The following is a 21493-nucleotide window of genomic DNA, read 5'->3' on the forward strand; positions in this document are numbered from 1 at the left end:
GTGGCGAGAGGGTCTAAAGGTCGCCAGCAAACAAGCTCAGCTCACAGCAATACAAGCTCAGCTTGACTGTTGACACCGAAAATGGATCACAGCAGAGCGCACAACACGACACTTTGGAGTGCAACCTGGGATTTTGGACCAACAAACATTCTGCCCTAAAAGTGAGCGGGCAGACCAAAGCGTACGTCGTAGAGACTTGAAACTCTTGAGGGATGGTAGTACCCGCCCGGTCTACAACATCACCAAGGCTCGGCCCAATCGGCCCCAAGGTGGCGCTGCAGCGATCAGAAGTACGAAATGCCTCGTAACTCCTGAACCGTCCGTCGCAGACCCAAGTGTCTTACATCACCGGAATCCTTGGCTCGGGCCGAACAAGACGCAGGCCTCGGATTTGATGGTTGCGCTGGCGAGATTTTCGGGTATTTGGGATTTTGTGAAAAAGCTACTTTTGCACACTAGTCCTAGGTCTTTCGCCCGATCTGACCCAAACCGGTGCAGAAAGATTCCCTGGAGTCTGATTGCCGACAGCGATGGGGAAAAAAGTCGGAATTTCGATACACGTTGGCGACGGGACGCCAAAACGTTGGGAGTGGGCGAGGCGGGCTTTACTTAAATGGTCATAACTCTCCAACGGAATGAGACAATTACACCCAAGTCGGTACACCTGTGCACGGGCTCAGCCTGTGCTCAGGTGAAAAGGGATGTGGCGACTGGCCACTTGGTGGCGCTGTAAACAGTAAAAACAACAACATGAATACGGCCATAGGCGACTGTATGTCAGGTGATTTTTCACACATGCACAAGGTATTCATACCACATGATAGAACTCCTCATTCGGAACAACTTTGCTTCTAGGACCACTGCTGCCAATAAAAGCGCTGGTTGAATAATGGAGATTATTTGAAGAATGATGAAAAAAAAAACTAAAAAACAGCCCTACTTTTGCAGACTGGTCCTAGGTTGAGAGTTTTACATCTCTCGATCAACCACTGCAGTTCAATTCCCTGGACTTCCTAGGTCGTTAACTACCAGAAGAAGAGGAACTCGAACAATCCGCTCTTTTAACCAGTGTGTCCAGGGGAGAGCGCGAACGCAGTCCCCCACTACCATAAATTATGCAGTCGAGATTCCCACATTTGGGGAATTCGCAGGGGTCAGCACAACCGGAGTGCAATGGCCGAGCCTCGCCCTGGGTGAACCACCTTCCTGATCATGGTGTCTCCCCTGCCAGGTAAGTATGAATTCCCAGGCCTCCCGTCAGAGGCACCGTGTCCCTCTCCGCAATCCTCACCAACGGTCGGACAATCAAACACACACCTGATTCAACTCATCAGCTCATTCGTAAAAACTCCAAGAGATAAGAGAGAGACATCAAAAACCTGCAGAGTCGGGCTCTTTTGCTGTTGTTGTTGTGGATGATGTTGTTTTCATGCTCCGGATCCATGAGCCAAAAATCAATTTCATACGCGGCCACCGGATAGTGGACGAATCAGATGTTAAACGAGATAAGAACAGAGTTGTTGTTTTTTTTTCCCTCTCACACCACCATTACCTGTATAGCATATGATCACCTACAACACCTTTAAAGCACCCATACACAGCAATATACGTTACTTCCATTAACACCTGCTGCCACACAAGACTAAAACATCTCTTTCATTGAACACAGTTTTTGGGGGTGCACCGTTCCCAGAAGTACTGCAATACCGGGTCGATGCGTGGAGTGGACGGAGCAAGCCCCTCTTCCATCTCCCAGTTCCAAAAATCAATTTAATATATGGTGCCCGGGTAGGGCACGTATCAGATATTAAACTGATAAGAACAGATTTTTTTCTTTCGAAAAAAGTTTATTGTCACATTGTTTCATTCCATTCTTTCAATATCCATTTTTTCCTTATAAAATCACATTTTTGCACATATCTTAAAACAACAAAAAGGACATAAGTTACAGTTAAAAATCAGTTATGTTGATGTGTTGTGTAAAAGTCCATGTATGTTGTGTGTTGTTTTAAAGTAAAGGTAAAATGGATTAAAATAAAATAGGAATGCAAATATAAAACAATAAAACAATTAAATATGCCAAATAAAACATCTCTTGTACAGGATCGAGGGTGAGTCCCTATCAAGAATGTCCATTCACTCCAGGTCTCCAGAACAGGCCCCAGACTCCTCGCTTCCAGTGCCCAGCGGAGATCCCCTCTCCTCCGGCCCGCTGGCCCGCTGTTCCCGTAGCCAGAGTGGTGAGGGTGCATCTACGGGCGGCCAGGTACGGTGGCGGCCGGGACCTTCTCCGTGTGACCTCGGCCCCCCCATCCGAATAACGACGTGCGGCCCACCCTGCAGCGTTGATGTTATCCTCTGCTCGCACGCGTGGAGGGGGACCGTCACGCGTTTCCCCACCAGCAGGTTTCTGGTGACCCAGATGGCATCCTTGATGTGGTTGAGGGTGAGCCAGAGCGAGGCAAACGTTGGTGGTGTCAACTCCTTCAAGCCCTGACCCACCCCCAGGATGGCGAGCTTATAGTCCACCTGGGCCCCACCCGCTGGCAGGCACGGGAAAAACAGGGGGCCTGTCTTGGCCCACAGGTCCCGCGCAGCGCCGCACTCCCAGAGCAGATGTTGAACGGTCTCCGGGGAACCACATCCGGACCGTGGGCAGGTGGAGTTTTTGGCCATGCCTCTGGAGTGCATGACCGCCCTGACCGGGAGGATCTCATGAGCCACCATCCACGACAGGTCCTTAAGCCTGTTCTGGAGAGCTGGGTGGGCTGCGTTCCTCCAAACGTCTTTGGCCTCACCTAGTGTGAGGCCTGGAACTGGACTCACCGATTCTCGATCCTGCACAAGAGAGACGAGAGACTTGTGATTAGTTAAAACAGTGGCATCATTTGTTTCTAAAAGATATTTCTTTAAAAATTTCTTAATAAAACTATGCTCTTTTGACAAATTAAAAGACACTGGACTTTTAAGATCAATGGGTAAAATTTTCAAACTTCTTAGGTATGACCCCATCCAGAATCGGGTCATGGCTGCTGTCTTGTGTTCTCTGGATGGGGTCAGTGCATACTGGATATGGAGGGCGGCAAAGCGGCTGCCTAAAAACAGGTGGGGGTCTGGGAGGCCTTTCCCGCCATTCTCTTTTTTCTTTTTAACGACCTCCCTCTTGATTCGTTCCCACTTGGACCCCCACAGGAAATAAAATACCGCCCTCTCCAACTTAGCCAGGAATCGTCTTGGGGGACTAAAAACAGAACAGACAAGTAAAATTAGTGGTAAAATCACTGCTTTAAAAATTAAAATCTTGCCTTCTAACGTCAGTTGTCTTAGTCCCCAAAAGCCCAGTCTTTGTCTGACTTTCCCTAACATGTCAGTCCAGTTTCCTGGTCCTCCACCCTCCCTGTCAAATTTTACTCCTAAAATTTTCAAATCCTTTTCTTTAAAATCCAAATCTAGTCCTCCTGTGTCCACGTCGCCCCACGGCCCGAAGAGCAGGGCCTCGGACTTACTCCTGTTAAGCTTGGCGCCCGAGGCCCGACCGTACCAGTCAGTCAAGTCCATTGCTCTTCGTACTGATAAAAAGTCAGTCGCTAAAAGGGTCACGTCATCCATATATAAAACGCAGGTCGCCGTCAGTCCACCAGTTCCTGGGATATCTAGTCCTTTAATCCATTTATCCCTTCTCAAGATCTGTGCCAGTGGCTCAATACAAGCCACATACAGAAGGGGAGATAAAGGACACCCCTGACGGACACCGCTGTGGATATTTACAGCTTTGGAAAGATGCCCATTTGCAAGAAATTTGCTGCTTAAGCCCTCATACAGCAGTCCCACCCAAGCTATAAACCTCTCTGGAAAGCCCATTTTTTGCAGTACCTGAAGGAGGTACTGGTGCGAGACCCGATCAAAAGCTTTTTCAAAGTCTAAATTTAGGACTACAAGCCTAATGTTTCTGTCTCTCGCATAACAGATGGCGTCTCTGATCAGTACCAGGCTGTCCGTGATCTTCCTGCCGGGCACAGCGCAAGCTTGATCCAGGTGGATTACGTCCTCTAAAACAGTCGACATGCGTGTAGCTAAAATCTTACTAAAAAGTTTACAATCATAATTTAAAAGAGTGATTGGTCGCCAGTTTCTCAAGTCAGTCTTGTCTCCTTTTTTGTACAGTAATGTAACTATCCCTACTCTAAAGCTGTCTGGAAGTCTGTCAAGAGTCTCAAATTCTTTAAAAACTGTAAGTAAGTCATGTGCTAAAATGTCCCAGAAAGTCAGATAAAACTCAAAGGGGAGTCCGTCCATGCCCGGGGACTTCCCCTTCTTAAAACCCTTTAAAGCTTTTTCCAATTCTAAAAGATTAAAATCCTGGGATAAAAGCACATCTGGACTCTTAACTTTTTTATCTAAAAACCCTAAAACTTCCTCTAAGATGCCATTGTGTACCTCTTTAGTGCCGTATAAATTACTGTAAAAACTTTCAATTTCCCCTAAAATCAGGTCAGTTGTATTTACTTCCCCCCCTCTAAAAGTTTTTAAAATATTGATCGACCCTCCCCGAGCTATTGTCTTTTTAAAAAAATACCTGGTACACTTCTCTCCTTCCTCTAACTCCCTTTCTCTACATCTTAAAATGACACCTTTGCTCTTTGTTTCAGACAGATCTGACATTTCTTTCTTTACTTCTTTTATTTCATTTGTAAAATCCAATCCATTGTTTAAAAGGTTAAAATATCTCTGCAGTCTTTTTTGCAACCCCATCATGCGTCTTTTTTCTTTATTCTTTTTTTCTTTTCCAATTTGTTTAAAAAACCGTCCTGTCCTTTGTTTCACCATCTCCCACCACTGTGCACGTGAGTCGTAAAAGTCCTGGAGGGTCTGCCATTGGCTGAACTGCTCCCTATACTCACTAACCACTTCCTCGTCCTCTAATAGGGAACAGTTCAGCTTCCACAGCCCTCCCCCTGCAGTCACACCCGTGGGGAGTGAAAGAGTGCAAGACAGCATCATGTGGTCGGAAAAAAAGAGGGGGGTCAATGTAGCATCGGTCGGCGGGAGGTCCCTGGTAAAAATATAGTCAATTCGAGAGGCTCTGGCACCGTCACCACTGAACCAGGTGAAGCCTTCCTCTCTTTGATGCATTGTTTTAAAACAGTCAACTAACTTAAAATCTTTGACTATATTTTGTAATAAAACCGATGTCTTGTCGACCTTAAAATCCTCTCCTACCCTCCTTCTGTCCTTTTTTGATAATACACAATTAAAATCCCCTGCTACCACTAGGGGAGCCCTGCCTAGCATGTGGGGTTGCAAGTCTTCTAAAAGCTCATACCTGTTATTTTTTTCAGTAAAACCATACATATTTAAAATGTTAAGATCCTTACCTAAAAAAGTCAGATTTGCTAAAATTGCCCGCCCGTCCCTCACCACAGTGCTGCCCTTCACCAAAAGGTTGGGATTTTTTATTAAAATAGCAACACCGTCATTTTTGTTAAAATTGGACCCACTCCAAATGGAAAATCCTGGGGTCCAAATCTCCTCCCACTTCCTGTAATTTGTTAAAAAGGGCAAACCACATTCTTGCAATAAAAACACATCTGACTTAAAAGTTTTTAAAAAGGATAACACACTCTGTGCTCGCAAAGTAGACCTCACACTTCTCACATTGATTGTAGAGATAGTGAGGGCCATGAGCAGTATGGTTAAAAATACAAGCATTAATAGAAGGATAAAACCAAAAGACTGCAGAAAGTTACATTAAAATCATGTTATGTCATGTAGCACTTGCTTCTCCCTTTCCCCAGAAAAACTGGGATCAGGAGGGCAAATGCTCGCCGCCTCAGAGTCCACAGAGAGAACCTCTTGTGGCTCCTTCGGTGACGATGTTCTAAGCTTAACGTGCAAAAAGGAGACTTCATTGGGAGATTCTGCGGGCCACATACGGTCTAGATCTAACGAAGAGGAACTATCTAGCCGATGCGATGCCCGCAGCCTTTTCTCCTCTGTTTGAAGCAGAGGAGATCTCGCAGACCTTTTTTGCACCTGAGCATTGGGGAGTGAACCCTCGGATTCACCCCCACTATCCACCACACTAACCTCCGATACGGTGTAGAGTGAGGAAGCCGTTGCATCCTCCTCCTCCTCCTCCATTTTGTTTTCACTTCTCTCTTGTTGGGGAACGGCTTCCTCACTCTGTTCGCTGTTAAAACTTGACTCCGCCCCTGTGGCCGCCCCACTTCCTTCCTCCTGCCCACTCCCTGAGGCTGGCTGGGAAATAGAATTTCCCGCCAAAACCTCAGGGACCGCCTCCTCCTTCCTTTGCTCTTTTGTTTGTTCCACATGTGGGGCGGCCATTTTGTTGCCTTTCAGTTTGTTGGCAAAACTTTTAGGGCAATCTCTGTAGAGATGGGATGACTCCCCACAGAGGTTGCACCGCCTGCCATTGGTACACTCTTCAAAAGTATGACCAATTTCTCTGCATTTCCCACATATCATTTCCTGGCATGCTTCAGCTAAGTGCCCAAACTTTCCACATTTTCAACATAATTTGGGCATACCCTGGTAGTGAATGTAGCCTCTGTTCTCACCCAACACAATCATAGAAGGCAGATGCTTCAGGCCCTGGTAGCCCCCAGCGTCTTCCCATTGTTTAATGGGAATTCGCCAGGAGCATGTCCAAATACCATCCTCATCTAAAACCTTGACTGGCTGGCTTCGAACTGTGCAAAATCTGCCCAGCCAGACACAAATGTCCTCCCCAGTCACTGTCTCATTAAACATTCTAACAATCACAGTTTTAAGTGTGTTGTCAGAGAGCTTTTCAACAGTAAACATGGACAGCTGGGATTTAGCTACTTCAAATCTGTGCCAGAAATCATTCAGGTGGGAAACCGCTCTAAAACTAACATCAAATCCTTTGTTCAGGGGCAGAGTCACGATGCAATTCAGATCATCAGGTTTAAAATTTAGAGTTTTTTGGATCAGCTTCCTGGAGAAGTCAAGACGTGACATCCCCAGGAGCTTCCCCTCAACTTCTTTGAATAAAAAACGCACGCTGTGGTGCCTCCTCATGCCGGCACGGGCAGCCGACATGGTGGAGACACCAACAGCCTAAAACTTTAAAAAACAATAAATAAATAAATAAATAGATAAAAAGGTCTTACCTTAAAACAGAACCGGAATAAAAGCAGCTGGATCAATGTACCTCTCAAAAGTTTGGGGCTCAAGTCACTGAAGGACCCAAGCCGGAAAAACCTCCAAGAGGCGATCGCTGTCTCTACCCTAGGACCAGACACTTGATCTTAGCCAAAAGGCCGAGAAGCGATGACACAATGACGCAGAGGCGGGGGAGCCGTCAAAGGCCACGCCCACCTGGGCCGTGGCGAGAGGGTCTAAAGGTCGCCAGCAAACAAGCTCAGCTCACAGCAATACAAGCTCAGCTTGACTGTTGACACCGAAAATGGATCACAGCAGAGCGCACAACACGACACTTTGGAGTGCAACCTGGGATTTTGGACCAACAAACATTCTGCCCTAAAAGTGAGCGGGCAGACCAAAGCGTACGTCGTAGAGACTTGAAACTCTTGAGGGATGGTAGTACCCGCCCGGTCTACAACATCACCAAGGCTCGGCCCAATCGGCCCCAAGGTGGCGCTGCAGCGATCAGAAGTACGAAATGCCTCGTAACTCCTGAACCGTCCGTCGCAGACCCAAGTGTCTTACATCACCGGAATCCTTGGCTCGGGCCGAACAAGACGCAGGCCTCGGATTCGATGGTTGCGCTGGCGAGATTTTCGGGTATTTGGGATTTTGTGAAAAAGCTACTTTTGCACACTAGTCCTAGGTCTTTCGCCCGATCTGACCCAAACCGGTGCAGAAAGATTCCCTGGAGTCTGATTGCCGACAGCGATGGGGAAAAAAGTCGGAATTTCGATTCACGTTGGCGACGGGACGCCAAAACGTTGGGAGTGGGCGAGGCGGGCTTTACTTAAATGGCCATAACTCTCCAACGGAATGAGACAATTACACCCAAGTCGGTACACCTGTGCACGGGCTCAGCCTGTGCTCAGGTGAAAAGGGATGTGGCGACTGGCCACTTGGTGGCGCTGTAAACAGTAAAAACAACAACATGAATACGGCCATAGGCGACTGTATGTCAGGTGATTTTTCACACATGCACAAGGTATTCATACCACATGATAGAACTCCTCATTCGGAACAACTTTGCTTCTAGGACCACTGCTGCCAATAAAAGCGCTGGTTGAATAATGGAGATTATTTGAAGAATGATGAAAAAAAAAACTAAAAAACAGCCCTACTTTTGCAGACTGGTCCTAGGTTGAGAGTTTTACATCTCTCGATCAACCACTGCAGTTCAATTCCCTGGACTTCCTAGGTCGTTAACTACCAGAAGAAGAGGAACTCGAACAATCTGCTCTTTTAACCAGTGTGTCCAGGGGAGAGCGCGAACGCAGTCCCCCACTACCATAAATTATGCAGTCGAGATTCCCACATTTGGGGAATTCGCAGGGGTCAGCACAACCGGAGTGCAATGGCCGAGCCTCGCCCTGGGTGAACCACCTTCCTGATCATGGTGTCTCCCCTGCCAGGTAAGTATGAATTCCCAGGCCTCCCGTCAGAGGCACCATGTCCCTCTCCGCAATCCTCACCAACGGTCGGACAATCAAACACACACCTGATTCAACTCATCAGCTCATTCGTAAAAACTCCAAGAGATAAGAGAGAGACATCAAAAACCTGCAGAGTCGGGCTCTTTTGCTGTTGTTGTTGTGGATGATGTTGTTTTCATGCTCCGGATCCATGAGCCAAAAATCAATTTCATACGCGGCCACCGGATAGTGGACGAATCAGATGTTAAACGAGATAAGAACAGAGTTGTTGTTTTTTTTTCCCTCTCACACCACCATTACCTGTATAGCATATGATCACCTACAACACCTTTAAAGCACCCATACACAGCAATATACGTTACTTCCATTAACACCTGCTGCCACACAAGACTAAAACATCTCTTTCATTGAACACAGTTTTTGGGGGTGCACCGTTCCCAGAAGTACTGCAATACCGGGTCGATGCGTGGAGTGGACGGAGCAAGCCCCTCTTCCATCTCCCAGTTCCAAAAATCAATTTAATATATGGTGCCCGGGTAGGGCACGTATCAGATATTAAACTGATAAGAACAGATACTACACTTGATCTTAGCCAAAAGGCCGAGAAGCGATGACACAATGACGCAGAGGCGGGGGAGCCGTCAAAGGCCACGCCCACCTGGGCCGTGGCGAGAGGGTCTAAAGGTCGCCAGCAAACAAGCTCAGCTCACAGCAATACAAGCTCAGCTTGACTGTTGACACCGAAAATGGATCACAGCAGAGCGCACAACACGACACTTTGGAGTGCAACCTGGGATTTTGGACCAACAAACATTCTGCCCTAAAAGTGAGCGGGCAGACCAAAGCGTACGTCGTAGAGACTTGAAACTCTTGAGGGATGGTAGTACCCGCCCGGTCTACAACATCACCAAGGCTCGGCCCAATCGGCCCCAAGGTGGCGCTGCAGCGATCAGAAGTACGAAATGCCTCGTAACTCCTGAACCGTCCGTCGCAGACCCAAGTGTCTTACATCACCGGAATCCTTGGCTCGGGCCGAACAAGACGCAGGCCTCGGATTCGATGGTTGCGCTGGCGAGATTTTCGGGTATTTGGGATTTTGTGAAAAAGTTACTTTTGCACACTAGTCCTAGGTCTTTCGCCCGATCTGACCCAAACCGGTGCAGAAAGATTCCCTGGAGTCTGATTGCCGACAGCGATGGGGAAAAAAGTCGGAATTTCGATACACGTTGGCGACGGGACGCCAAAACGTTGGGAGTGGGCGAGGCGGGCTTTACTTAAATGGCCATAACTCTCCAACGGAATGAGACAATTACACCCAAGTCGGTACACCTGTGCACGGGCTCAGCCTGTGCTCAGGTGAAAAGGGATGTGGCGACTGGCCACTTGGTGGCGCTGTAAACAGTAAAAACAACAACATGAATACGGCCATAGGCGACTGTATGTCAGGTGATTTTTCACACATGCACAAGGTATTCATACCACATGATAGAACTCCTCATTCGGAACAACTTTGCTTCTAGGACCACTGCTGCCAATAAAAGCGCTGGTTGAATAATGGAGATTATTTGAAGAATGATGAAAAAAAAAACTAAAAAACAGCCCTACTTTTGCAGACTGGTCCTAGGTTGAGAGTTTTACATCTCTCGATCAACCACTGCAGTTCAATTCCCTGGACTTCCTAGGTCGTTAACTACCAGAAGAAGAGGAACTCGAACAATCTGCTCTTTTAACCAGTGTGTCCAGGGGAGAGCGCGAACGCAGTCCCCCACTACCATAAATTATGCAGTCGAGATTCCCACATTTGGGGAATTCGCACGGGTCAGCACAACCGGAGTGCAATGGCCGAGCCTCGCCCTGGGTGAACCACCTTCCTGATCATGGTGTCTCCCCTGCCAGGTAAGTATGAATTCCCAGGCCTCCCGTCAGAGGCACCGTGTCCCTCTCCGCAATCCTCACCAACGGTCGGACAATCAAACACACACCTGATTCAACTCATCAGCTCATTCGTAAAAACTCCAAGAGATAAGAGAGAGACATCAAAAACCTGCAGAGTCGGGCTCTTTTGCTGTTGTTGTTGTGGATGATGTTGTTTTCATGCTCCGGATCCATGAGCCAAAAATCAATTTCATACGCGGCCACCGGATAGTGGACGAATCAGATGTTAAACGAGATAAGAACAGAGTTGTTGTTTTTTTTTCCCTCTCACACCACCATTACCTGTATAGCATATGATCACCTACAACACCTTTAAAGCACCCATACACAGCAATATACGTTACTTCCATTAACACCTGCTGCCACACAAGACTAAAACATCTCTTTCATTGAACACAGTTTTTGGGGGTGCACCGTTCCCAGAAGTACTGCAATACCGGGTCGATGCGTGGAGTGGACGGAGCAAGCCCCTCTTCCATCTCCCAGTTCCAAAAATCAATTTAATATATGGTGCCCGGGTAGGGCACGTATCAGATATTAAACTGATAAGAACAGATACTACACTTGATCTTAGCCAAAAGGCCGAGAAGCGATGACACAATGACGCAGAGGCGGGGGAGCCGTCAAAGGCCACGCCCACCTGGGCCGTGGCGAGAGGGTCTAAAGGTCGCCAGCAAACAAGCTCAGCTCACAGCAATACAAGCTCAGCTTGACTGTTGACACCGAAAATGGATCACAGCAGAGCGCACAACACGACACTTTGGAGTGCAACCTGGGATTTTGGACCAACAAACATTCTGCCCTAAAAGTGAGCGGGCAGACCAAAGCGTACGTCGTAGAGACTTGAAACTCTTGAGGGATGGTAGTACCCGCCCGGTCTACAACATCACCAAGGCTCGGCCCAATCGGCCCCAAGGTGGCGCTGCAGCGATCAGAAGTACGAAATGCCTCGTAACTCCTGAACCGTCCGTCGCAGACCCAAGTGTCTTACATCACCGGAATCCTTGGCTCGGGCCGAACAAGACGCAGGCCTCGGATTCGATGGTTGCGCTGGCGAGATTTTCGGGTATTTGGGATTTTGTGAAAAAGCTACTTTTGCACACTAGTCCTAGGTCTTTCGCCCGATCTGACCCAAACCGGTGCAGAAAGATTCCCTGGAGTCTGATTGCCGACAGCGATGGGGAAAAAAGTCGGAATTTCGATACACGTTGGCGACGGGACGCCAAAACGTTGGGAGTGGGCGAGGCGGGCTTTACTTAAATGGCCATAACTCTCCAACGGAATGAGACAATTACACCCAAGTCGGTACACCTGTGCACGGGCTCAGCCTGTGCTCAGGTGAAAAGGGATGTGGCGACTGGCCACTTGGTGGCGCTGTAAACAGTAAAAACAACAACATGAATACGGCCATAGGCGACTGTATGTCAGGTGATTTTTCACACATGCACAAGGTATTCATACCACATGATAGAACTCCCCATTCGGAACAACTTTGCTTCTAGGACCACTGCTGCCAATAAAAGCGCTGGTTGAATAATGGAGATTATTTGAAGAATGATGAAAAAAAAAAACTAAAAAACAGCCCTACTTTTGCAGACTGGTCCTAGGTTGAGAGTTTTACATCTCTCGATCAACCACTGCAGTTCAATTCCCTGGACTTCCTAGGTCGTTAACTACCAGAAGAAGAGGAACTCGAACAATCTGCTCTTTTAACCAGTGTGTCCAGGGGAGAGCGCGAACGCAGTCCCCCACTACCATAAATTATGCAGTCGAGATTCCCACATTTGGGGAATTCGCAGGGGTCAGCACAACCGGACTGCAATGGCCGAGCCTCGCCCTGGGTGAACCACCTTCCTGATCATGGTGTCTCCCCTGCCAGGTAAGTATGAATTCCCAGGCCTCCCGTCAGAGGCACCGTGTCCCTCTCCGCAATCCTCACCAACGGTCGGACAATCAAACACACACCTGATTCAACTCATCAGCTCATTCGTAAAAACTCCAAGAGATAAGAGAGAGACATCAAAAACCTGCAGAGTCGGGCTCTTTTGCTGTTGTTGTTGTGGATGATGTTGTTTTCATGCTCCGGATCCATGAGCCAAAAATCAATTTCATACGCGGCCACCGGATAGTGGACGAATCAGATGTTAAACGAGATAAGAACAGAGTTGTTGTTTTTTTTTCCCTCTCACACCACCATTACCTGTATAGCATATGATCACCTACAACACCTTTAAAGCACCCATACACAGCAATATACGTTACTTCCATTAACACCTGCTGCCACACAAGACTAAAACATCTCTTTCATTGAACACAGTTTTTGGGGGTGCACCGTTCCCAGAAGTACTGCAATACCGGGTCGATGCGTGGAGTGGACGGAGCAAGCCCCTCTTCCATCTCCCAGTTCCAAAAATCAATTTAATATATGGTGCCCGGGTAGGGCACGTATCAGATATTAAACTGATAAGAACAGATACTACACTTGATCTTAGCCAAAAGGCCGAGAAGCGATGACACAATGACGCAGAGGCGGGGGAGCCGTCAAAGGCCACGCCCACCTGGGCCGTGGCGAGAGGGTCTAAAGGTCGCCAGCAAACAAGCTCAGCTCACAGCAATACAAGCTCAGCTTGACTGTTGACACCGAAAATGGATCACAGCAGAGCGCACAACACGACACTTTGGAGTGCAACCTGGGATTTTGGACCAACAAACATTCTGCACTAAAAGTGAGCGGGCAGACCAAAGCGTACGTCGTAGAGACTTGAAACTCTTGAGGGATGGTAGTACCCGCCCGGTCTACAACATCACCAAGGCTCGGCCCCAAGGTGGCGCTGCAGCGATCAGAAGTACGAAATGCCTCGTAACTCCTGAACCGTCCGTCGCAGACCCAAGTGTCTTACATCACCGGAATCCTTGGCTCGGGCCGAACAAGACGCAGGCCTCGGATTCGATGGTTGCGCTGGCGAGATTTTCGGGTATTTGGGATTTTGTGAAAAAGCTACTTTTGCACACTAGTCCTAGGTCTTTCGCCCGATCTGACCCAAACCGGTGCAGAAAGATTCCCTGGAGTCTGATTGCCGACAGCGATGGGGAAAAAAGTCGGAATTTCGATTCACGTTGGCGACGGGACGCCAAAACGTTGGGAGTGGGCGAGGCGGGCTTTACTTAAATGGCCATAACTCTCCAACGGAATGAGACAATTACACCCAAGTCGGTACACCTGTGCACGGGCTCAGCCTGTGCTCAGGTGAAAAGGGATGTGGCGACTGGCCACTTGGTGGCGCTGTAAACAGTAAAAACAACAACATGAATACGGCCATAGGCGACTGTATGTCAGGTGATTTTTCACACATGCACAAGGTATTCATACCACATGATAGAACTCCTCATTCGGAACAACTTTGCTTCTAGGACCACTGCTGCCAATAAAAGCGCTGGTTGAATAATGGAGATTATTTGAAGAATGATGAAAAAAAAAACTAAAAAACAGCCCTACTTTTGCAGACTGGTCCTAGGTTGAGAGTTTTACATCTCTCGATCAACCACTGCAGTTCAATTCCCTGGACTTCCTAGGTCGTTAACTACCAGAAGAAGAGGAACTCGAACAATCTGCTCTTTTAACCAGTGTGTCCAGGGGAGAGCGCGAACGCAGTCCCCCACTACCATAAATTATGCAGTCGAGATTCCCACATTTGGGGAATTCGCAGGGGTCAGCACAACCGGAGTGCAATGGCCGAGCCTCGCCCTGGGTGAACCACCTTCCTGATCATGGTGTCTCCCCTGCCAGGTAAGTATGAATTCCCAGGCCTCCCGTCAGAGGCACCGTGTCCCTCTCCGCAATCCTCACCAACGGTCGGACAATCAAACACACACCTGATTCAACTCATCAGCTCATTCGTAAAAACTCCAAGAGATAAGAGAGAGACATCAAAAACCTGCAGAGTCGGGCTCTTTTGCTGTTGTTGTTGTGGATGATGTTGTTTTCATGCTCCGGATCCATGAGCCAAAAATCAATTTCATACGCGGCCACCGGATAGTGGACGAATCAGATGTTAAACGAGATAAGAACAGAGTTGTTGTTTTTTTTTCCCTCTCACACCACCATTACCTGTATAGCATATGATCACCTACAACACCTTTAAAGCACCCATACACAGCAATATACGTTACTTCCATTAACACCTGCTGCCACACAAGACTAAAACATCTCTTTCATTGAACACAGTTTTTGGGGGTGCACCGTTCCCAGAAGTACTGCAATACCGGGTCGATGCGTGGAGTGGACGGAGCAAGCCCCTCTTCCATCTCCCAGTTCCAAAAATCAATTTAATATATGGTGCCCGGGTAGGGCACGTATCAGATATTAAACTGATAAGAACAGATTTTTTTTCTTTCGAAAAAAGTTTATTGTCACATTGTTTCATTCCATTCTTTCAATATCCATTTTTTCCTTATAAAATCACATTTTTGCACATATCTTAAAACAACAAAAAGGACATAAGTTACAGTTAAAAATCAGTTATGTTGATGTGTTGTGTAAAAGTCCATGTATGTTGTGTGTTGTTTTAAAGTAAAGGTAAAATGGATTAAAATAAAATAGGAATGCAAATATAAAACAATAAAACAATAAAATATGCCAAATAAAACATCTCTTGTACAGGATCGAGGGTGAGTCCCTATCAAGATTGTCCATTCACTCCAGGTCTCCAGAACAGGCCCCAGACTCCCCGCTTCTGGTGCCCAGCGGAGATCCCCTCTCCTCCGGCCCGCTGGCCCGCTGTTCCCGTAGCCGGTGTGGTGAGGGTGCATCTACGGGCGGCCAGGGTCGGTGGCGGCCGGGACCTTCTACGTGTGACCCCGGCCCCCCCATCCGAATAACGACGTGCGGCCCACCCTGCAGCGTTGATCTTATTTTCTGCTCGCACGCGTGGAGGGGGACCGTCACGCGTTTCCCCACCAGCAGATTTCTGGTGACCCAGATGGCATCCTTAATCACGTTTAGGGTGAGCCAGAGCGAGGAAAATTTTGGTTGTGTCAGCTCCTTCAAGCCCTGACCCACCCCCAGGATGGCGAGCTTGTAGTCCACCTGGGCCCCACCCGCTGGCAGGCACGGGAAAAACAGGGGGCCGGTCTTGGCCCACAGGTCCCGCGCTTCGCCGCACTCCCAGAGCAGATGTCGAACGGTCTCCGGGGAACCACATCCGGACCGTGGGCAGGTGGAGTTTTTGGCCATGCCTCTGGAGTGCATAACCGCCCTGACCGGGAGGATCTCATGAGCCACCATCCACGACAAGTCTTTAAGCCTGTTCTGGAGAGCTGGGTGGGCTGCGTTCCTCCAAACATCTTTGGCCTCACCTAGTGTGAGGCCTGGAACCGGGCTCACCGATTCTCGATCCTGCACAAGAGAGATAAGAGACTTATGGTTAGTTAAAATGGTGGCATCATTTGTCTCTAAAAGATATTTCTTTAAAAATTTCTTAATAAAACTATGCTCTTTTGACAAATTAAAAGACACAGGACTTTTAAGATCAATAGGTAAAATTTTCAAAGTTCTTAGGTATGACCCCATCCAGAATCGGGTCATGGCTGCTGTCTTGTGTTCTCTGGATGGGGTCAGTGCGTACTGGATGTGGAGGGCGGCAAAGCGGCTGCCTAAAAACAGGTGGGGGTCTGGGAGGCCTTTCCCGCCATTCTCTTTTTTCTTTTTGACGACCTCCCTCTTTAGTCGTTCCCACTTGGACCCCCACAGGAAATAAAATACCGCCCTCTCCAGGTTGGCCAGGAATCGTCTTGGGGGACTAAAAACAGAACAGACAAGTAAAATCAGTGGTAAAATCACAGCTTTAAAAATTAAAATCTTGCCTTCAAACGTCAATTGTCTCAGTCCCCAAAAGCCCAGTCTTTGCCTGACTTTCCCTAACATGTCAGTCCAGTTTCCTTGTCCTCCACCCTCTCTGTCAAATTTTACACCTAAAATTTTCAAATCATTGTCTTTAAAATCCAAATCTAGTCCAACTGTGTCCACGTTCCCCCACGGCCCGAAGAGCTGGGCCTCGGACTTACTCCTATTGAGCTTGGCGCCCGAGGCCCGACCGTACCAGTCAGTCAAGTCCATTGCTCTTCGTACTGATAAAAGGTCAGTCGCTAAAAGGGTCACGTCATCCATATATAAAACACAGGTCGCCGTCAGTCCACCAGTCCCTGGGATGTCTAGTCCTTTAATCCATTTATCCCTTCTCAAGATTTGTGCCAGTGGCTCAATACAAGCCACATACAGAAGGGGAGATAAAGGACACCCCTGACGGACGCCGCTGTAGAGTTTTACAGCTTTGGATAAATGCCCGTTAACCAAAATTCTGCTAGACAGATCGTTGTACAGCAGTCCCACCCAGGCTATAAACCTCCCAGGAAACCCCATTTTTTCCAGTACCTGGAACAGGTACTGGTGCGAGACGCGATCAAAGGCTTTTTCGAAATCTAAATTTAGGACTACTAGCCGAATGTTTCTGTCTCTCGCAAAACAGATGGCGTCTCTGATCAGTACCAGGCTGTCCGTGATCTTCCTGCCGGGCACAGCGCATGCTTGATCCAGGTGGATTACGTCCTCTAAAACAGTCGACATACGTGTAGCTAAAATCTTACTAAAAAGTTTACAATCATAATTTAAAAGAGTGATTGGTCGCCAGTTTCTCAGGTCAGTCTTGTCCCCTTTTTTGTATAGTAATGTAACTATCCCTACTCTAAAGCTGTCTGGAAGTCTGTCAAGAGTCTCAAGTTCTTTAAAAACTGTCAATAAGTCGTGTGCTAAAATGTCCCAGAAAGTCAGATAAAACTCAAAGGGGAGTCCATCCAAGCCTGGGGACTTCCCCTTTTTAAAACCTTTTAGCGCTTTGTGCATTTCTAAAAGAGTAAAATCTTGGGATAAAAGCACATCTGGACTCTTTACCTTTTTGTCTAAAAACCCTAAAACTTCCTCTAAGATGCCATTGTGTACCTCTTTAGTGCTGTATAAATTATTGTAAAAACTTTCAATTTCCCCTAAAATCAGATCTGTTGTATTTACCTCCCCACCTGTAAAAGTTTTTAAAGTATTAATTGACCCTCCCCGTGTTATTGTCTTTTTAAAAAAATATCTAGTACACTTTTCCCCTTCTTCTATTTCTCTCTCCTTACATCTTAAAATGACACCTTTAGTCTTTGTTTCGGACAAATCTGACATTTCTTTCTTTACTTCTTTAATTTCTTCTGTAAAATCCAATCCACTGTTTAAAAGATTAAAATATCTCTGCAGTCTTTTTTGCAGCCCCATCATGCGTCTTTTTTCTTTATTCTTTTTTTCTTTTCCAATTTGTTTAAAAAACCGTCCTGTCCTTTGTTTCACCATCTCCCACCACTGTGCACGTGAGTCGAAAAAGTCTTGGAGGGTCTGCCATTGGCTGAACTGCTCCCTATATTCACTAATCACTTCCTCATCCTCTAATAGGGAGCAGTTCAGCTTCCACAGCCCTCCCCCTACGGTCACACCCGTGGGTAGTGAAAGGGTGCAGGAGAGCATCATGTGATCAGAAAAGAAGAGGGGGCTCAATGTAGCATCGGTCGGCGGGCAGTCCCTTGTAAAAACATAGTCAATTCGAGAGGCTCTGGCGCCATCACCACTGAACCAGGTGAAGCCCTCCTCTCTTTGATGCATTGTTTTAAAGCAGTCAACTAACTTAAAATCTTTGACTATATTTTGTAATAAAACCGATGTCTTGTCGACCTTAAAATCCTCTCCTACCCTCTTTCTATCCTGTCTTGATAAAACACAATTAAAATCCCCTGCTACCACTAGGGGAGCCCTCCCGAGCATGTGGGGCTGCAGGTCTTCTAAAAGCTCATACCTGTTGTTTTTACCTGTAAAACCATACACATTTAAAATGTTAAAATCCTTACCTAAAAAAGTCAGATTAGCTAAAATTGCCCGCCCATCCCTCACCACAGTGCTGCCCTTCACCAAAACATGGGGATTTTTTATTAAAATAGCAACACCGTCATTTTTGTTAAAATTGGACCCACTCCAGATGGAAAGTCCTGGGGTCCAAATCGTCTCCCACTTCCTGTAATTTGTTAAAAAAGGCAGACCACATTCTTGCAATAAAAACACATCTGACTTAAAAGATTTTAAAAAGGATAACACACTCTGTGCTCGTATATTGCTCTTCACACTTCTCACATTGATTGTGGAGATAGTGAGAGCCATGAGCAGTATGGTTAAAAGGGTGTGAGACATTTAAAAGCAACCAAGGGACTACAGAGATATAATTAAAATCATGTTATTTCTTGTTGCACTTGCCTTCCCTTTTCCCCAGATGAGCTGGGATCAGGGGGGCAAGTGCTTGACGCCTCAGGGCTCGCAGAGAAGGCCTCTTGCGAATCCTTTGGCGATGATGTTCTTAGCTTGAAATGCAGAAAAGAGACTTCATTAGGAGATTCTGCGGGCCACATACGGTCTAGATCTTCCATGGGGGAACTATCTAGCCGATGCGCTACCCGCAGCTTTTTCTCCTCTGTTTGAACCAGAGGAGATCTCGCAGTTCTTTTCTGCACTTGAGCATTGGGGAGCGAAACATCTGTTTCACTCCCACTCGTGGACACACTAACCTCAGACACGGTTACTAGGGAGGAAGCCATTTCCTCCTCTTCATCCTCCATACTGTCTTCTTTTTCAATTTCATTTTGAGGATTGGCTTCCTCCCCCTCACCAACTGCCAGAATTGACTCCGCCCCTGTGGCCGCCCCACTTCCTCCTTCCTGTCCAATCCCTGAGGCTGGCTGGGGGTTTGAATTTCCCGCCGAAACCTCGGGGCCCGCCTCCTCAATTGTTTGTTCTTTGGGTGGGGCGGCCATTTTGTTGCTTTTTAACTTGTTGGCAAAACTTTTAGGGCAGTCTCTGTAGAGATGGGATGATTCTCCACAGAGGTTGCACTTTCTGCCATTTTGGCACTCTTCAAAAATGTGCCCAATTTCTCTGCACTTCCTACACACTACTTCTTGGCATGCCTCGGCGAGATGTCCAAGTTTGCCACACTTGCGGCATAGCTTGGGCATCCCTTGGTAATGGATGTAGCCTCTATTCTCTCCCAACACAATCATAGAAGGTATTTGACTCAGGCCATGGTAGCTGTTGGGATCTGCCCATTGTTTAATGGGCACTCTCCACGCACAGCTCCAGATACCGTCTTCATCTAAAACCTTGACTGGTTGTCCACGAATAGAGCAATATCTTGCCAACCATACAGAAATATCTTCTCCACTAACTGTTTCATTAAACATCCTGACAATCACAACTTTCAGTGAATTATCAGTCAGTTTTTCCACAGTGAACATGGAGAAATTGGCTTTACACATTTCAAATCGAGTCCAAAAAGTACTTAGCAAGGAAGCAGAAGCAAAACTTACATCAAAGCCATGATTCAGGGGCAGAGTCAACAGGCAGTTTATGTCCACAACCTTAAAACCGAGTAACTGTTGGATGCACTTCCTAGAAAAGTCCAGCCTGGACATGACCCGGAGAGTGCCATCCTCTTTTGGTTTAAATTTAAAACGCACGCTGTGGTGCCTCCTCATGCCGGCACGAGCAGCCGACATGTTGGAGGCACCACTAGCCTGCTGCGGCTAAAACCCAACAATAAATATACAATAAATAAATTAAAACCTGCTTACCTTAAAACCAGAAGATTCCTCGTAGAACGAGTCGTCAATTAAAAGCCGCTTGTCAATGTACCTCCTGAAGGGTGTGTGTCCCGTGTGACAAGCAACACACGAGACCAAGTCCAACAAGAGGCGATCGCTGTCTCTACCTTAGGACCAGACACTTGATCTTAGCCAAAAGGCCGAGAAGCGATGACACAATGACTCAGAGGCGGGGGAGCCGTCAAAGGCCACGCCCACCTGGGCCGTGGCGAGAGGGTCTAAAGGTCGCCAGCAAACAAGCTCAGCTCACAGCAATACAAGCTCAGCTTGACTGTTGACACCGAAAATGGATCACAGCAGAGCGCACAACACGACACTTTGGAGTGCAACCTGGGATTTTGGACCAACAAACATTCTGCCCTAAAAGTGAGCGGGCAGACCAAAGCGTACGTCGTAGAGACTTGAAACTCTTGAGGGATGGTAGTACCCGCCCGGTCTACAACATCACCAAGGCTCGGCCCAATCGGCCCCAAGGTGGCGCTGCAGCGATCAGAAGTACGAAATGCCTCGTAACTCCTGAACCGTCCGTCGCAGACCCAAGTGTCTTACATCACCGGAATCCTTGGCTCGGGCCGAACAAGACGCAGGCCTCGGATTTGATGGTTGCGCTGGCGAGATTTTCGGGTATTTGGGATTTTGTGAAAAAGCTACTTTTGCACACTAGTCCTAGGTCTTTCGCCCGATCTGACCCAAACCGGTGCAGAAAGATTCCCTGGAGTCTGATTGCCGACAGCGATGGGGAAAAAAGTCGGAATTTCGATACACGTTGGCGACGGGACGCCAAAACGTTGGGAGTGGGCGAGGCGGGCTTTACTTAAATGGCCATAACTCTCCAACGGAATGAGACAATTACACCCAAGTCGGTACACCTGTGCACGGGCTCAGCCTGTGCTCAGGTGAAAAGGGATGTGGCGACTGGCCACTTGGTGGCGCTGTAAACAGTAAAAACAACAACATGAATACGGCCATAGGCGACTGTATGTCAGGTGATTTTTCACACATGCACAAGGTATTCATACCACATGATAGAACTCCTCATTCGGAACAACTTTGCTTCTAGGACCACTGCTGCCAATAAAAGCGCTGGTTGAATAATGGAGATTATTTGAAGAATGATGAAAAAAAAAACTAAAAAACAGCCCTACTTTTGCAGACTGGTCCTAGGTTGAGAGTTTTACATCTCTCGATCAACCACTGCAGTTCAA

The 21493-nt window shown here is 47.4% G+C and overlaps 8 non-coding genes and 2 pseudogenes across 8 annotated transcripts; all 10 read right to left on the reverse strand.

Moving 5' to 3' along the window:
* Positions 1-1075: 1075 nt before the first annotated feature.
* On the reverse strand, positions 1076-1239 carry LOC143726689 (U1 spliceosomal RNA). The gene has a single exon (XR_013198924.1). It is a non-coding gene; the product is annotated as a U1 spliceosomal RNA (small nuclear RNA).
* Positions 1240-1673: 434 nt separating this feature from the next.
* LOC143727360 (U2 spliceosomal RNA) lies at positions 1674-1851 on the reverse strand (annotated as a pseudogene).
* A 6593-nt stretch (positions 1852-8444) lies between these two features.
* On the reverse strand, positions 8445-8608 carry LOC143726691 (U1 spliceosomal RNA). The gene has a single exon (XR_013198926.1). It is a non-coding gene; the product is annotated as a U1 spliceosomal RNA (small nuclear RNA).
* A 434-nt stretch (positions 8609-9042) lies between these two features.
* On the reverse strand, positions 9043-9233 carry LOC143727106 (U2 spliceosomal RNA). Its single transcript, XR_013199315.1, has one exon. It is a non-coding gene; the product is annotated as a U2 spliceosomal RNA (small nuclear RNA).
* A 1128-nt stretch (positions 9234-10361) lies between these two features.
* Positions 10362-10525, reverse strand: LOC143726979 (U1 spliceosomal RNA). The gene has a single exon (XR_013199200.1). It is a non-coding gene; the product is annotated as a U1 spliceosomal RNA (small nuclear RNA).
* Positions 10526-10959: 434 nt separating this feature from the next.
* On the reverse strand, positions 10960-11150 carry LOC143727108 (U2 spliceosomal RNA). Its single transcript, XR_013199317.1, has one exon. It is a non-coding gene; the product is annotated as a U2 spliceosomal RNA (small nuclear RNA).
* A 1129-nt stretch (positions 11151-12279) lies between these two features.
* On the reverse strand, positions 12280-12443 carry LOC143726964 (U1 spliceosomal RNA). The gene has a single exon (XR_013199185.1). It is a non-coding gene; the product is annotated as a U1 spliceosomal RNA (small nuclear RNA).
* Positions 12444-12877: 434 nt separating this feature from the next.
* LOC143727109 (U2 spliceosomal RNA) lies at positions 12878-13068 on the reverse strand. Its single transcript, XR_013199318.1, has one exon. It is a non-coding gene; the product is annotated as a U2 spliceosomal RNA (small nuclear RNA).
* Positions 13069-14187: 1119 nt separating this feature from the next.
* LOC143726692 (U1 spliceosomal RNA) lies at positions 14188-14351 on the reverse strand. Its single transcript, XR_013198927.1, has one exon. It is a non-coding gene; the product is annotated as a U1 spliceosomal RNA (small nuclear RNA).
* A 434-nt stretch (positions 14352-14785) lies between these two features.
* On the reverse strand, positions 14786-14962 carry LOC143727344 (U2 spliceosomal RNA; annotated as a pseudogene).
* Between the last annotated feature and the right edge of the window lie 6531 nt (positions 14963-21493).

Source organism: Siphateles boraxobius, unplaced genomic scaffold (assembly GCF_051911475.1).
Source record: "Siphateles boraxobius isolate OS27281-9 unplaced genomic scaffold, OSU_SipBor_1 77, whole genome shotgun sequence".
Taxonomy (NCBI): domain Eukaryota; kingdom Metazoa; phylum Chordata; class Actinopteri; order Cypriniformes; family Leuciscidae; genus Siphateles; species Siphateles boraxobius.